At 44.6% G+C, this 14,045-nt stretch overlaps 8 non-coding genes across 8 annotated transcripts; all 8 read right to left on the reverse strand.

Annotated features, from left to right (window-relative positions):
* Positions 1 to 1,321: 1,321 nt before the first annotated feature.
* Positions 1,322 to 1,436, reverse strand: LOC128488103 (U5 spliceosomal RNA). The gene has a single exon (XR_008353541.1). It is a non-coding gene; the product is annotated as a U5 spliceosomal RNA (small nuclear RNA).
* Positions 1,437 to 3,059: 1,623 nt separating this feature from the next.
* Positions 3,060 to 3,174, reverse strand: LOC128487968 (U5 spliceosomal RNA). The gene has a single exon (XR_008353413.1). It is a non-coding gene; the product is annotated as a U5 spliceosomal RNA (small nuclear RNA).
* A 1,623-nt stretch (positions 3,175 to 4,797) lies between these two features.
* Positions 4,798 to 4,912, reverse strand: LOC128487969 (U5 spliceosomal RNA). Its single transcript, XR_008353414.1, has one exon. It is a non-coding gene; the product is annotated as a U5 spliceosomal RNA (small nuclear RNA).
* A 1,622-nt stretch (positions 4,913 to 6,534) lies between these two features.
* On the reverse strand, positions 6,535 to 6,649 carry LOC128487970 (U5 spliceosomal RNA). The gene has a single exon (XR_008353415.1). It is a non-coding gene; the product is annotated as a U5 spliceosomal RNA (small nuclear RNA).
* A 1,623-nt stretch (positions 6,650 to 8,272) lies between these two features.
* On the reverse strand, positions 8,273 to 8,387 carry LOC128487971 (U5 spliceosomal RNA). Its single transcript, XR_008353416.1, has one exon. It is a non-coding gene; the product is annotated as a U5 spliceosomal RNA (small nuclear RNA).
* Positions 8,388 to 10,010: 1,623 nt separating this feature from the next.
* Positions 10,011 to 10,125, reverse strand: LOC128487972 (U5 spliceosomal RNA). Its single transcript, XR_008353417.1, has one exon. It is a non-coding gene; the product is annotated as a U5 spliceosomal RNA (small nuclear RNA).
* Positions 10,126 to 11,747: 1,622 nt separating this feature from the next.
* Positions 11,748 to 11,862, reverse strand: LOC128488236 (U5 spliceosomal RNA). Its single transcript, XR_008353666.1, has one exon. It is a non-coding gene; the product is annotated as a U5 spliceosomal RNA (small nuclear RNA).
* Positions 11,863 to 13,485: 1,623 nt separating this feature from the next.
* On the reverse strand, positions 13,486 to 13,600 carry LOC128488222 (U5 spliceosomal RNA). Its single transcript, XR_008353653.1, has one exon. It is a non-coding gene; the product is annotated as a U5 spliceosomal RNA (small nuclear RNA).
* Between the last annotated feature and the right edge of the window lie 445 nt (positions 13,601 to 14,045).

Here is a 14,045-nt window from a genome sequence, read left to right on the forward strand (position 1 = left end):
GCGTTAAGAAAAGAAAAGCTGAAGATTGTAACTCCCCCACCGCTTACCTACGGGGGTCCGCAACTTCCCCTTCTGCTGCAGCCACCAGAAGTTCCTGGCACACATTCTTTGGGCTGTGTTACAAGGTTAGGGGTAAGGCTTCGGGATGGAATCTGATTACTACTCTTTTTTCCAATCGTGGCGTGCTGAACCCATCGGCTTCACAAATACCAAGTTGCCTGATGCTGTTTCCTTTGAAAGCAAATATATCTTTTCCACAAATCCAATCTTTCTAATTAAACCACCTTTCCAAAGTTAGCGGTTAGAAACGTTTAAGCATGGAAAGGTTTGGTGATAGAGCTTGGGTTAGGGGCGGGTTAAGCTCATGGCTTTGAAGAGGCCCAGTTACAGTTAGCGTCGGAGTACTGTTAATGGTTTACGGTTGACAGTTTAGGGTTAGGTAAGGCTTAGAATCCTTCCCCATTGTGGCGTGTTTAGCCCATCCTTTTCACAAACACCAAAAAAGCCTGATTTCCTTCAATTTCTTTTTGTCTTAAGCAGCATCGCCAGTGCCAACATTTTGCACCTAAGATTATAAAAAGTACCTAACAAAATTGTTTTTGTATTAAAACTGCGGCGGGAAGAAAACGCACAAAATCTTGGACAGTTCACCATACGGCCTTGCGACGAACGAGCAAAAGGCTCACTAACGGCAGCGCACGGACGACCGGACTCCCCAGCACCGCCACAAAGAAGGAGCGCAGCACGGCATCGGAGCGGCAAAAGTCAATCCAAACACGGCAGACTAGACACTTTGCCAAAAATGAAGTCTGCAACCTGATCTTTCCACACGCATAGAGCTTCCCAACTCGTGTCGGAAAGCTTTTAAACAAATAGCAAAAAAGCTATGATCACTGAACGTACAGAGGGCGCATTAGTCCTTTCCATGCTGAAAACCGGCCCCTTAAGCGTGTGGTGAGTACTTTTTCCAGATGTTTCACTATTGATATTTGAGGAAATGAATAATACAACTGCACATGTGAGGAACAGAGATCTCAATGTTAAACATTTAAGGACAGTTGTTTTTTTTTTTTGGTTTGTTTATTATCATAAAGAACAATTGGGAATATGCTTGAAAGCATATGTACAGGCTTATTTGCATACAGTCTGGAGGGCGTGGTCTAACTCTGCCTCGTTAAAGCATTTCTACAACCCCAAACAGTACATAGCATGACACAGGCAGGATATTTTGCGCTTCTGGATGCGACGCAGCCCTTAGCCAGGACGAAGCTTGCGACTAAAGCAAGCAATCTTTTTGATCTATCGTTAACAACAGCAAAGAAGCCCAGCAAACGCCAGGCATCAAAAAATTGATTAAGACTCACGGTCGTTCCTCCCCACGGAAATCTTTAGTAAAAGGCGAAAGATTTATTCGGTCTGAAGAGAAACCAGAGTATACCCAAGCATGCCGCAGGGCAACGGCCCGGCCACAGGCAGTGCTCCTCGAGGTTAAGGTGTGTTTAATTAATCCCACCCAGCTCTTGCCTGATCATTGGAACCTTTAACACATGCAAAACACAATTGCAAAGGGATTGGAACTATTTAATATTGGGCTGTTTTAAAGTCTTATTAAACTAACAATAAGGCGGGGCGTTTCTCGGTGCATCATGGGTATTCAAATGAGGCGGCAGCTCAAACAAACCTTCCAGCAGTCTTAGTGACTGGGGCGCGAGGTTGCTTCTTTGAAACAATGTTGTTTGCGTTAAGAAAAGAAAAGCTGAAGATTGTAACTCCCCCACCGCTTACCTACGGGGGTCCGCAACTTCCCCTTCTGCTGCAGCCACCAGAAGTTCCTGGCACACATTCTTTGGGCTGTGTTACAAGGTTAGGGGTAAGGCTTCGGGATGGAATCTGATTACTACTCTTTTTTCCAATCGTGGCGTGCTGAACCCATCGGCTTCACAAATACCAAGTTGCCTGATGCTGTTTCCTTTGAAAGCAAATATATCTTTTCCACAAATCCAATCTTTCTAATTAAACCACCTTTCCAAAGTTAGCGGTTAGAAACGTTTAAGCATGGAAAGGTTTGGTGATAGAGCTTGGGTTAGGGGCGGGTTAAGCTCATGGCTTTGAAGAGGCCCAGTTACAGTTAGCGTCGGAGTACTGTTAATGGTTTACGTTTGACAGTTTAGGGTTAGGTAAGGCTTAGAATCCTTCCCCATTGTGGCGTGTTTAGCCCATCCTTTTCACAAACACCAAAAAAGCCTGATTTCCTTCAATTTCTTTTTGTCTTAAGCAGCATCGCCAGTGCCAACATTTTGCACCTAAGATTATAAAAAGTACCTAACAAAATTGTTTTTGTATTAAAACTGCGGCGGGAAGAAAACGCACAAAATCTCGGACAGTTCACCATACGGCCTTGCGACGAACGAGCAAAAGGCTCACTAACGGCAGCGCACGGACGACCGGACTCCCCAGCACTGCCACAAAGAAGGAGCGCAGCACGGCATCGGAGCGGCAAAAGTCAATCCAAACACGGCAGACTAGACACTTTGCCAAAAATGAAGTCTGCAACCTGATCTTTCCACACGCATAGAGCTTCCCAACTCATGTCGGAAAGCTTTTAAACAAATAGCAAAAAAGCTATGATCACTGAACGTACAGAGGGCGCATTAGTCCTTTCCATGCTGAAAACCGGCCCCTTAAGCGTGTGGTGAGTACTTTTTCCAGATGTTTCACTATTGATATTTGAGGAAATGAATAATACAACTGCACATGTGAGGAACAGAGATCTCAATGTTAAACATTTAAGGACAGTTGTTTTTTTTTTTTGGTTTGTTTATTATCATAAAGAACAATTGGGAATATGCTTGAAAGCATATGTACAGGCTTATTTGCATACAGTCTGGAGGGCGTGGTCTAACTCTGCCTCGTTAAAGCATTTCTACAACCCCAAACAGTACATAGCATGACACAGGCAGGATATTTTGCGCTTCTGGATGCGACGCAGCCCTTAGCCAGGACGAAGCTTGCGACTAAAGCAAGCAATCTTTTTGATCTATCGTTAACAACAGCAAAGAAGCCCAGCAAACGCCAGGCATCAAAAAATTGATTAAGACTCATGGTCGTTCCTCCCCACGGAAATCTTTAGTAAAAGGCGAAAGATTTATTCGGTCTGAAGAGAAACCAGAGTATACCCAAGCATGCCGCAGGGCAACGGCCCGGCCACAGGCAGTGCTCCTCGAGGTTAAGGTGTGTTTAATTAATCCCACCCAGCTCTTGCCTGATCATTGGAACCTTTAACACATGCAAAACACAATTGCAAAGGGATTGGAACTATTTAATATTGGGCTGTTTTAAAGTCTTATTAAACTAACAATAAGGCGGGGCGTTTCTCGGTGCATCATGGGTATTCAAATGAGGCGGCAGCTCAAACAAACCTTCCAGCAGTCTTAGTGACTGGGGCGCGAGGTTGCTTCTTTGAAACAATGTTGTTTGCGTTAAGAAAAGAAAAGCTGAAGATTGTAACTCCCCCACCGCTTACCTACGGGGGTCCGCAACTTCCCCTTCTGCTGCAGCCACCAGAAGTTCCTGGCACACATTCTTTGGGCTGTGTTACAAGGTTAGGGGTAAGGCTTCGGGATGGAATCTGATTACTACTCTTTTTTCCAATCGTGGCGTGCTGAACCCATCGGCTTCACAAATACCAAGTTGCCTGATGCTGTTTCCTTTGAAAGCAAATATATCTTTTCCACAAATCCAATCTTTCTAATTAAACCACCTTTCCAAAGTTAGCGGTTAGAAACGTTTAAGCATGGAAAGGTTTGGTGATAGAGCTTGGGTTAGGGGCGGGTTAAGCTCATGGCTTTGAAGAGGCCCAGTTACAGTTAGCGTCGGAGTACTGTTAATGGTTTACGGTTGACAGTTTAGGGTTAGGTAAGGCTTAGAATCCTTCCCCATTGTGGCGTGTTTAGCCCATCCTTTTCACAAACACCAAAAAAGCCTGATTTCCTTCAATTTCTTTTTGTCTTAAGCACCATCGCCAGTGCCAACATTTTGCACCTAAGATTATAGAAAGTACCTAACAAAATTGTTTTTGTATTAAAACTGCGGCGGGAAGAAAACGCACAAAATCTCGGACAGTTCACCATACGGCCTTGCGACGAACGAGCAAAAGGCTCACTAACGGCAGCGCACGGACGACCGGACTCCCCAGCACCGCCACAAAGAAGGAGCGCAGCACGGCATCGGAGCGGCAAAAGTCAATCCAAACACGGCAGACTAGACACTTTGCCAAAAATGAAGTCTGCAACCTGATCTTTCCACACGCATAGAGCTTCCCAACTCGTGTCGGAAAGCTTTTAAACAAATAGCAAAAAAGCTATGATCACTGAACGTACAGAGGGCGCATTAGTCCTTTCCATGCTGAAAACCGGCCCCTTAAGCGTGTGGTGAGTACTTTTTCCAGATGTTTCACTATTGATATTTGAGGAAATGAATAATACAACTGCACATGTGAGGAACAGAGATCTCAATGTTAAACATTTAAGGACAGTTGTTTTTTTTTTTTGGTTTGTTTATTATCATAAAGAACAATTGAGAATATGCTTGAAAGCATATGTACAGGCTTATTTGCATACAGTCTGGAGGGCGTGGTCTAACTCTGCCTCATTAAAGCATTTCTACAACCCCAAACAGTACATAGCATGACACAGGCAGGATATTTTGCGCTTCTGGATGCGACGCAGCCCTTAGCCAGGACGAAGCTTGCGACTAAAGCAAGCAATCTTTTTGATCTATCATTAACAACAGCAAAGAAGCCCAGCAAACGCCAGGCATCAAAAAATTGATTAAGACTCATGGTCGTTCCTCCCCACGGAAATCTTTAGTAAAAGGCGAAAGATTTATTCGGTCTGAAGAGAAACCAGAGTATACCCAAGCATGCCGCAGGGCAACGGCCCGGCCACAGGCAGTGCTCCTCGAGGTTAAGGTGTGTTTAATTAATCCCACCCAGCTCTTGCCTGATCATTGGAACCTTTAACACATGCAAAACACAATTGCAAAGGGATTGGAACTATTTAATATTGGGCTGTTTTAAAGTCTTATTAAACTAACAATAAGGCGGGGCGTTTCTCGGTGCATCATGGGTATTCAAATGAGGCGGCAGCTCAAACAAACCTTCCAGCAGTCTTAGTGACTGGGGCGCGAGGTTGCTTCTTTGAAACAATGTTGTTTGCGTTAAGAAAAGAAAAGCTGAAGATTGTAACTCCCCCACCGCTTACCTACGGGGGTCCGCAACTTCCCCTTCTGCTGCAGCCACCAGAAGTTCCTGGCACACATTCTTTGGGCTGTGTTACAAGGTTAGGGGTAAGGCTTCGGGATGGAATCTGATTACTACTCTTTTTTCCAATCGTGGCGTGCTGAACCCATCGGCTTCACAAATACCAAGTTGCCTGATGCTGTTTCCTTTGAAAGCAAATATATCTTTTCCACAAATCCAATCTTTCTAATTAAACCACCTTTCCAAAGTTAGCGGTTAGAAACGTTTAAGCATGGAAAGGTTTGGTGATAGAGCTTGGGTTAGGGGCGGGTTAAGCTCATGGCTTTGAAGAGGCCCAGTTACAGTTAGCGTCGGAGTACTGTTAATGGTTTACGGTTGACAGTTTAGGGTTAGGTAAGGCTTAGAATCCTTCCCCATTGTGGCGTGTTTAGCCCATCCTTTTCACAAACACCAAAAAAGCCTGATTTCCTTCAATTTCTTTTTGTCTTAAGCAGCATCGCCAGTGCCAACATTTTGCACCTAAGATTATAAAAAGTACCTAACAAAATTGTTTTTGTATTAAAACTGCGGCGGGAAGAAAACGCACAAAATCTCGGACAGTTCACCATACGGCCTTGCGACGAACGAGCAAAAGGCTCACTAACGGCAGCGCACGGACGACCGGACTCCCCAGCACCGCCACAAAGAAGGAGCGCAGCACGGCATCGGAGCGGCAAAAGTCAATCCAAACACGGCAGACTAGACACTTTGCCAAAAATGAAGTCTGCAACCTGATCTTTCCACACGCATAGAGCTTCCCAACTCGTGTCGGAAAGCTTTTAAACAAATAGCAAAAAAGCTATGATCACTGAACGTACAGAGGGCGCATTAGTCCTTTCCATGCTGAAAACCGGCCCCTTAAGCGTGTGGTGAGTACTTTTTCCAGATGTTTCACTATTGATATTTGAGGAAATGAATAATACAACTGCACATGTGAGGAACAGAGATCTCAATGTTAAACATTTAAGGACAGTTGTTTTTTTTTTTGGTTTGTTTATTATCATAAAGAACAATTGGGAATATGCTTGAAAGCATATGTACAGGCTTATTTGCATACAGTCTGGAGGGCGTGGTCTAACTCTGCCTCGTTAAAGCATTTCTACAACCCCAAACAGTACATAGCATGACGCAGGCAGGATATTTTGCGCTTCTGGATGCGAAGCAGCCCTTAGCCAGGACGAAGCTTGCAACTAAAGCAAGCAATCTTTTTGATCTATCGTTAACAACAGCAAAGAAGCCCAGCAAACGCCAGGCATCAAAAAATTGATTAAGACTCATGGTCGTTCCTCCCCACGGAAATCTTTAGTAAAAGGCGAAAGATTTATTCGGTCTGAAGAGAAACCAGAGTATACCCAAGCATGCCGCAGGGCAACGGCCCGGCCACAGGCAGTGCTCCTCGAGGTTAAGGTGTGTTTAATTAATCCCACCCAGCTCTTGCCTGATCATTGGAACCTTTAACACATGCAAAACACAATTGCAAAGGGATTGGAACTATTTAATATTGGGCTGTTTTAAAGTCTTATTAAACTAACAATAAGGCGGGGCGTTTCTCGGTGCATCATGGGTATTCAAATGAGGCGGCAGCTCAAACAAACCTTCCAGCAGTCTTAGTGACTGGGGCGCGAGGTTGCTTCTTTGAAACAATGTTGTTTGCGTTAAGAAAAGAAAAGCTGAAGATTGTAACTCCCCCACCGCTTACCTACGGGGGTCCGCAACTTCCCCTTCTGCTGCAGCCACCAGAAGTTCCTGGCACACATTCTTTGGGCTGTGTTACAAGGTTAGGGGTAAGGCTTCGGGATGGAATCTGATTACTACTCTTTTTTCCAATCGTGGCGTGCTGAACCCATCGGCTTCACAAATACCAAGTTGCCTGATGCTGTTTCCTTTGAAAGCAAATATATCTTTTCCACAAATCCAATCTTTCTAATTAAACCACCTTTCCAAAGTTAGCGGTTAGAAACGTTTAAGCATGGAAAGGTTTGGTGATAGAGCTTGGGTTAGGGGCGGGTTAAGCTCATGGCTTTGAAGAGGCCCAGTTACAGTTAGCGTCGGAGTACTGTTAATGGTTTACGGTTGACAGTTTAGGGTTAGGTAAGGCTTAGAATCCTTCCCCATTGTGGCGTGTTTAGCCCATCCTTTTCACAAACACCAAAAAAGCCTGATTTCCTTCAATTTCTTTTTGTCTTAAGCAGCATCGCCAGTGCCAACATTTTGCACCTAAGATTATAAAAAGTACCTAACAAAATTGTTTTTGTATTAAAACTGCGGCGGGAAGAAAACGCACAAAATCTCGGACAGTTCACCATACGGCCTTGCGACGAACGAGCAAAAGGCTCACTAACGGCAGCGCACGGACGACCGGACTCCCCAGCACCGCCACAAAGAAGGAGCGCAGCACGGCATCGGAGCGGCAAAAGTCAATCCAAACACGGCAGACTAGACACTTTGCCAAAAATGAAGTCTGCAACCTGATCTTTCCACACGCATAGAGCTTCCCAACTCGTGTCGGAAAGCTTTTAAACAAATAGCAAAAAAGCTATGATCACTGAACGTACAGAGGGCGCATTAGTCCTTTCCATGCTGAAAACCGGCCCCTTAAGCGTGTGGTGAGTACTTTTTCCAGATGTTTCACTATTGATATTTGAGGAAATGAATAATACAACTGCACATGTGAGGAACAGAGATCTCAATGTTAAACATTTAAGGACAGTTGTTTTTTTTTTTTGGTTTGTTTATTATCATAAAGAACAATTGGGAATATGCTTGAAAGCATATGTACAGGCTTATTTGCATACAGTCTGGAGGGCGTGGTCTAACTCTGCCTCATTAAAGCATTTCTACAACCCCAAACAGTACATAGCATGACACAGGCAGGATATTTTGCGCTTCTGGATGCGACGCAGCCCTTAGCCAGGACGAAGCTTGCGACTAAAGCAAGCAATCTTTTTGATCTATCGTTAACAACAGCAAAGAAGCCCAGCAAACGCCAGGCATCAAAAAATTGATTAAGACTCATGGTCGTTCCTCCCCACGGAAATCTTTAGTAAAAGGCGAAAGATTTATTCGGTCTGAAGAGAAACCAGAGTATACCCAAGCATGCCGCAGGGCAACGGCCCGGCCACAGGCAGTGCTCCTCGAGGTTAAGGTGTGTTTAATTAATCCCACCCAGCTCTTGCCTGATCATTGGAACCTTTAACACATGCAAAACACAATTGCAAAGGGATTGGAACTATTTAATATTGGGCTGTTTTAAAGTCTTATTAAACTAACAATAAGGCGGGGCGTTTCTCGGTGCATCATGGGTATTCAAATGAGGCGGCAGCTCAAACAAACCTTCCAGCAGTCTTAGTGACTGGGGCGCGAGGTTGCTTCTTTGAAACAATGTTGTTTGCGTTAAGAAAAGAAAAGCTGAAGATTGTAACTCCCCCACCGCTTACCTACGGGGGTCCGCAACTTCCCCTTCTGCTGCAGCCACCAGAAGTTCCTGGCACACATTCTTTGGGCTGTGTTACAAGGTTAGGGGTAAGGCTTCGGGATGGAATCTGATTACTACTCTTTTTTCCAATCGTGGCGTGCTGAACCCATCGGCTTCACAAATACCAAGTTGCCTGATGCTGTTTCCTTTGAAAGCAAATATATCTTTTCCACAAATCCAATCTTTCTAATTAAACCACCTTTCCAAAGTTAGCGGTTAGAAACGTTTAAGCATGGAAAGGTTTGGTGATAGAGCTTGGGTTAGGGGCGGGTTAAGCTCATGGCTTTGAAGAGGCCCAGTTACAGTTAGCGTCGGAGTACTGTTAATGGTTTACGGTTGACAGTTTAGGGTTAGGTAAGGCTTAGAATCCTTCCCCATTGTGGCGTGTTTAGCCCATCCTTTTCACAAACACCAAAAAAGCCTGATTTCCTTCAATTTCTTTTTGTCTTAAGCAGCATCGCCAGTGCCAACATTTTGCACCTAAGATTATAAAAAGTACCTAACAAAATTGTTTTTGTATTAAAACTGCGGCGGGAAGAAAACGCACAAAATCTCGGACAGTTCACCATACGGCCTTGCGACAAACGAGCAAAAGGCTCACTAACGGCAGCACACGGACGACCGGACTCCCCAGCACCGCCACAAAGAAGGAGCGCAGCACGGCATCGGAGCGGCAAAAGTCAATCCAAACACGGCAGACTAGACACTTTGCCAAAAATGAAGTCTGCAACCTGATCTTTCCACACGCATAGAGCTTCCCAACTCGTGTCGGAAAGCTTTTAAACAAATAGCAAAAAAGCTATGATCACTGAACGTACAGAGGGCGCATTAGTCCTTTCCATGCTGAAAACCGGCCCCTTAAGCGTGTGGTGAGTACTTTTTCCAGATGTTTCACTATTGATATTTGAGGAAATGAATAATACAACTGCACATGTGAGGAACAGGGATCTCAATGTTAAACATTTAAGGACAGTTGTTTTTTTTTTTTGGTTTGTTTATTATCATAAAGAACAATTGGGAATATGCTTGAAAGCATATGTACAGGCTTATTTGCATACAGTCTGGAGGGCGTGGTCTAACTCTGCCTCATTAAAGCATTTCTACAACCCCAAACAGTACATAGCATGACACAGGCAGGATATTTTGCGCTTCTGGATGCGACGCAGCCCTTAGCCAGGACGAAGCTTGCGACTAAAGCAAGCAATCTTTTTGATCTATCGTTAACAACAGCAAAGAAGCCCAGCAAACGCCAGGCATCAAAAAATTGATTAAGACTCATGGTCGTTCCTCCCCACGGAAATCTTTAGTAAAAGGCGAAAGATTTATTCGGTCTGAAGAGAAACCAGAGTATACCCAAGCATGCCGCAGGGCAACGCCCCGGCCACAGGCAGTGCTCCTCGAGGTTAAGGTGTGTTTAATTAATCCCACCCAGCTCTTGCCTGATCATTGGAACCTTTAACACATGCAAAACACAATTGCAAAGGGATTGGAACTATTTAATATTGGGCTGTTTTAAAGTCTTATTAAACTAACAATAAGGCGGGGCGTTTCTCGGTGCATCATGGGTATTCAAATGAGGCGGCAGCTCAAACAAACCTTCCAGCAGTCTTAGTGACTGGGGCGCGAGGTTGCTTCTTTGAAACAATGTTGTTTGCGTTAAGAAAAGAAAAGCTGAAGATTGTAACTCCCCCACCGCTTACCTACGGGGGTCCGCAACTTCCCCTTCTGCTGCAGCCACCAGAAGTTCCTGGCACACATTCTTTGGGCTGTGTTACAAGGTTAGGGGTAAGGCTTCGGGATGGAATCTGATTACTACTCTTTTTTCCAATCGTGGCGTGCTGAACCCATCGGCTTCACAAATACCAAGTTGCCTGATGCTGTTTCCTTTGAAAGCAAATATATCTTTTCCACAAATCCAATCTTTCTAATTAAACCACCTTTCCAAAGTTAGCGGTTAGAAACGTTTAAGCATGGAAAGGTTTGGTGATAGAGCTTGGGTTAGGGGCGGGTTAAGCTCATGGCTTTGAAGAGGCCCAGTTACAGTTAGCGTCGGAGTACTGTTAATGGTTTACGGTTGACAGTTTAGGGTTAGGTAAGGCTTAGAATCCTTCCCCATTGTGGCGTGTTTAGCCCATCCTTTTCACAAACACCAAAAAAGCCTGATTTCCTTCAATTTCTTTTTGTCTTAAGCAGCATCGCCAGTGCCAACATTTTGCACCTAAGATTATAAAAAGTACCTAACAAAATTGTTTTTGTATTAAAACTGCGGCGGGAAGAAAACGCACAAAATCTCGGACAGTTCACCATACGGCCTTGCGACGAACGAGCAAAAGGCTCACTAACGGCAGCGCACGGACGACCGGACTCCCCAGCACCGCCACAAAGAAGGAGCGCAGCACGGCATCGGAGCGGCAAAAGTCAATCCAAACACGGCAGACTAGACACTTTGCCAAAAATGAAGTCTGCAACCTGATCTTTCCACACGCATAGAGCTTCCCAACTCGTGTCGGAAAGCTTTTAAACAAATAGCAAAAAAGCTATGATCACTGAACGTACAGAGGGCGCATTAGTCCTTTCCATGCTGAAAACCGGCCCCTTAAGCGTGTGGTGAGTACTTTTTCCAGATGTTTCACTATTGATATTTGAGGAAATGAATAATACAACTGCACATGTGAGGAACAGAGATCTCAATGTTAAACATTTAAGGACAGTTGTTTTTTTTTTTGGTTTGTTTATTATCATAAAGAACAATTGGGAATATGCTTGAAAGCATATGTACAGGCTTATTTGCATACAGTCTGGAGGGCGTGGTCTAACTCTGCCTCGTTAAAGCATTTCTACAACCCCAAACAGTACATAGCATGACGCAGGCAGGATATTTTGCGCTTCTGGATGCGAAGCAGCCCTTAGCCAGGACGAAGCTTGCAACTAAAGCAAGCAATCTTTTTGATCTATCGTTAACAACAGCAAAGAAGCCCAGCAAACGCCAGGCATCAAAAAATTGATTAAGACTCACGGTCGTTCCTCCCAACGGAAATCTTTAGTAAAAGGCGAAAGATTTATTCGGTCTGAAGAGAAACCAGAGTATACCCAAGCATGCCGCAGGGCAACGGCCCGGCCACAGGCAGTGCTCCTCGAGGTTAAGGTGTGTTTAATTAATCCCACCCAGCTCTTGCCTGATCATTGGAACCTTTAACACATGCAAAACACAATTGCAAAGGGATTGGAACTATTTAATATTGGGCTGTTTTAAAGTCTTATTAAACTAACAATAAGGCGGGGCGTTTCTCGGTGCATCATGGGTATTCAAATGAGGCGGCAGCTCAAACAAACCTTCCAGCAGTCTTAGTGACTGGGGCGCGAGGTTGCTTCTTTGAAACAATGTTGTTTGCGTTAAGAAAAGAAAAGCTGAAGATTGTAACTCCCCCACCGCTTACCTACGGGGGTCCGCAACTTCCCCTTCTGCTGCAGCCACCAGAAGTTCCTGGCACACATTCTTTGGGCTGTGTTACAAGGTTAGGGGTAAGGCTTCGGGATGGAATCTGATTACTACTCTTTTTTCCAATCGTGGCGTGCTGAACCCATCGGCTTCACAAATACCAAGTTGCCTGATGCTGTTTCCTTTGAAAGCAAATATATCTTTTCCACAAATCCAATCTTTCTAATTAAACCACCTTTCCAAAGTTAGCGGTTAGAAACGTTTAAGCATGGAAAGGTTTGGTGATAGAGCTTGGGTTAGGGGCGGGTTAAGCTCATGGCTTTGAAGAGGCCCAGTTACAGTTAGCGTCGGAGTACTGTTAATGGTTTACGGTTGACAGTTTAGGGTTAGGTAAGGCTTAGAATCCTTCCCCATTGTGGCGTGTTTAGCCCATCCTTTTCACAAACACCAAAAAAGCCTGATTTCCTTCAATTTCTTTTTGTCTTAAGCAGCATCGCCAGTGCCAACATTTTGCACCTAAGATTATAAAAAGTACCTAACAAAATTGTTTTTGTATTAAAACTGCGGCGGGAAGAAAACGCACAAAATCTCGGACAGTTCACCATACGGCCTTGCGACGAACGAGCAAAAGGCTCACTAACGGCAGCGCACGGACGACCGGACTCCCCAGCACCGCCACAAAGAAGGAGCGCAGCACGGCATCGGAGCGGCAAAAGTCAATCCAAACACGGCAGACTAGACACTTTGCCAAAAATGAAGTCTGCAACCTGATCTTTCCACACGCATAGAGCTTCCCAACTCGTGTCGGAAAGCTTTTAAACAAATAGCAAAAAAGCTATGATCACTGAACGTACAGAGGGCGCATTAGTCCTTTCCATGCTGAAAACCGGCCCCTTAAGCGTGTGGTGAGTACTTTTTCCAGATGTTTCACTATTGATATTTGAGGAAATGAATAATACAACTGCACATGTGAGGAACAGAGATCTCAATGTTAAACATTTAAGGACAGTTGTTTTTTTTTTTTGGTTTGTTTATTATCATAAAGAACAATTGGGAATATGCTTGAAAGCATATGTACAGGCTTATTTGCATACAGTCTGGAGGGCGTGGTCTAACTCTGCCTCATTAAAGCATTTCTACAACCCCAAACAGTACATAGCATGACACAGGCAGGATATTTTGCGCTTCTGGATGCGACGCAGCCCTTAGCCAGAACGAAGCTTGCGACTAAAGCAAGCAATCTTTTTGATCTATCGTTAACAACAGCAAAGAAGCCCAGCAAACGCCAGGCATCAAAAAATTGATTAAGACTCATGGTCGTTCCTCCCCACGGAAATCTTTAGTAAAAGGCGAAAGATTTATTCGGTCTGAAAAGAAAACAGAGTATACCCAAGCATGCCGCAGGGCAACGGCCCGGCCACAGGCAGTGCTCCTCGAGGTTAAGGTGTGTTTAATTAATCCCACCCAGCTCTTGCCTGATCATTGGAACCTTTAACACATGCAAAACACAATTGCAAAGGGATTGGAACTATTTAATATTGGGCTGTTTTAAAGTCTTATTAAACTAACAATAAGGGGGGGCGTTTCTCGGTGCATCATGGGTATTCAAATGAGGCGGCAGCTCAAACAAACCTTCCAGCAGTCTTAGTGACTGGGGCGCGAGGTTGCTTCTTTGAAACAATGTTGTTTGCGTTAAGAAAAGAAAAGCTGAAGATTGTAACTCCCCCACCGCTTACCTACGGGGGTCCGCAACTTCCCCTTCTGCTGCAGCCACCAGAAGTTCCTGGCACACATTCTTTGGGCTGTGTTACAAGGTTAGGGGTAAGGCTTCG

The sequence above is a fragment of the Spea bombifrons genome, chromosome 3 (assembly GCF_027358695.1).
Source record: "Spea bombifrons isolate aSpeBom1 chromosome 3, aSpeBom1.2.pri, whole genome shotgun sequence".
NCBI lineage: Eukaryota > Metazoa > Chordata > Amphibia > Anura > Pelobatidae > Spea > Spea bombifrons.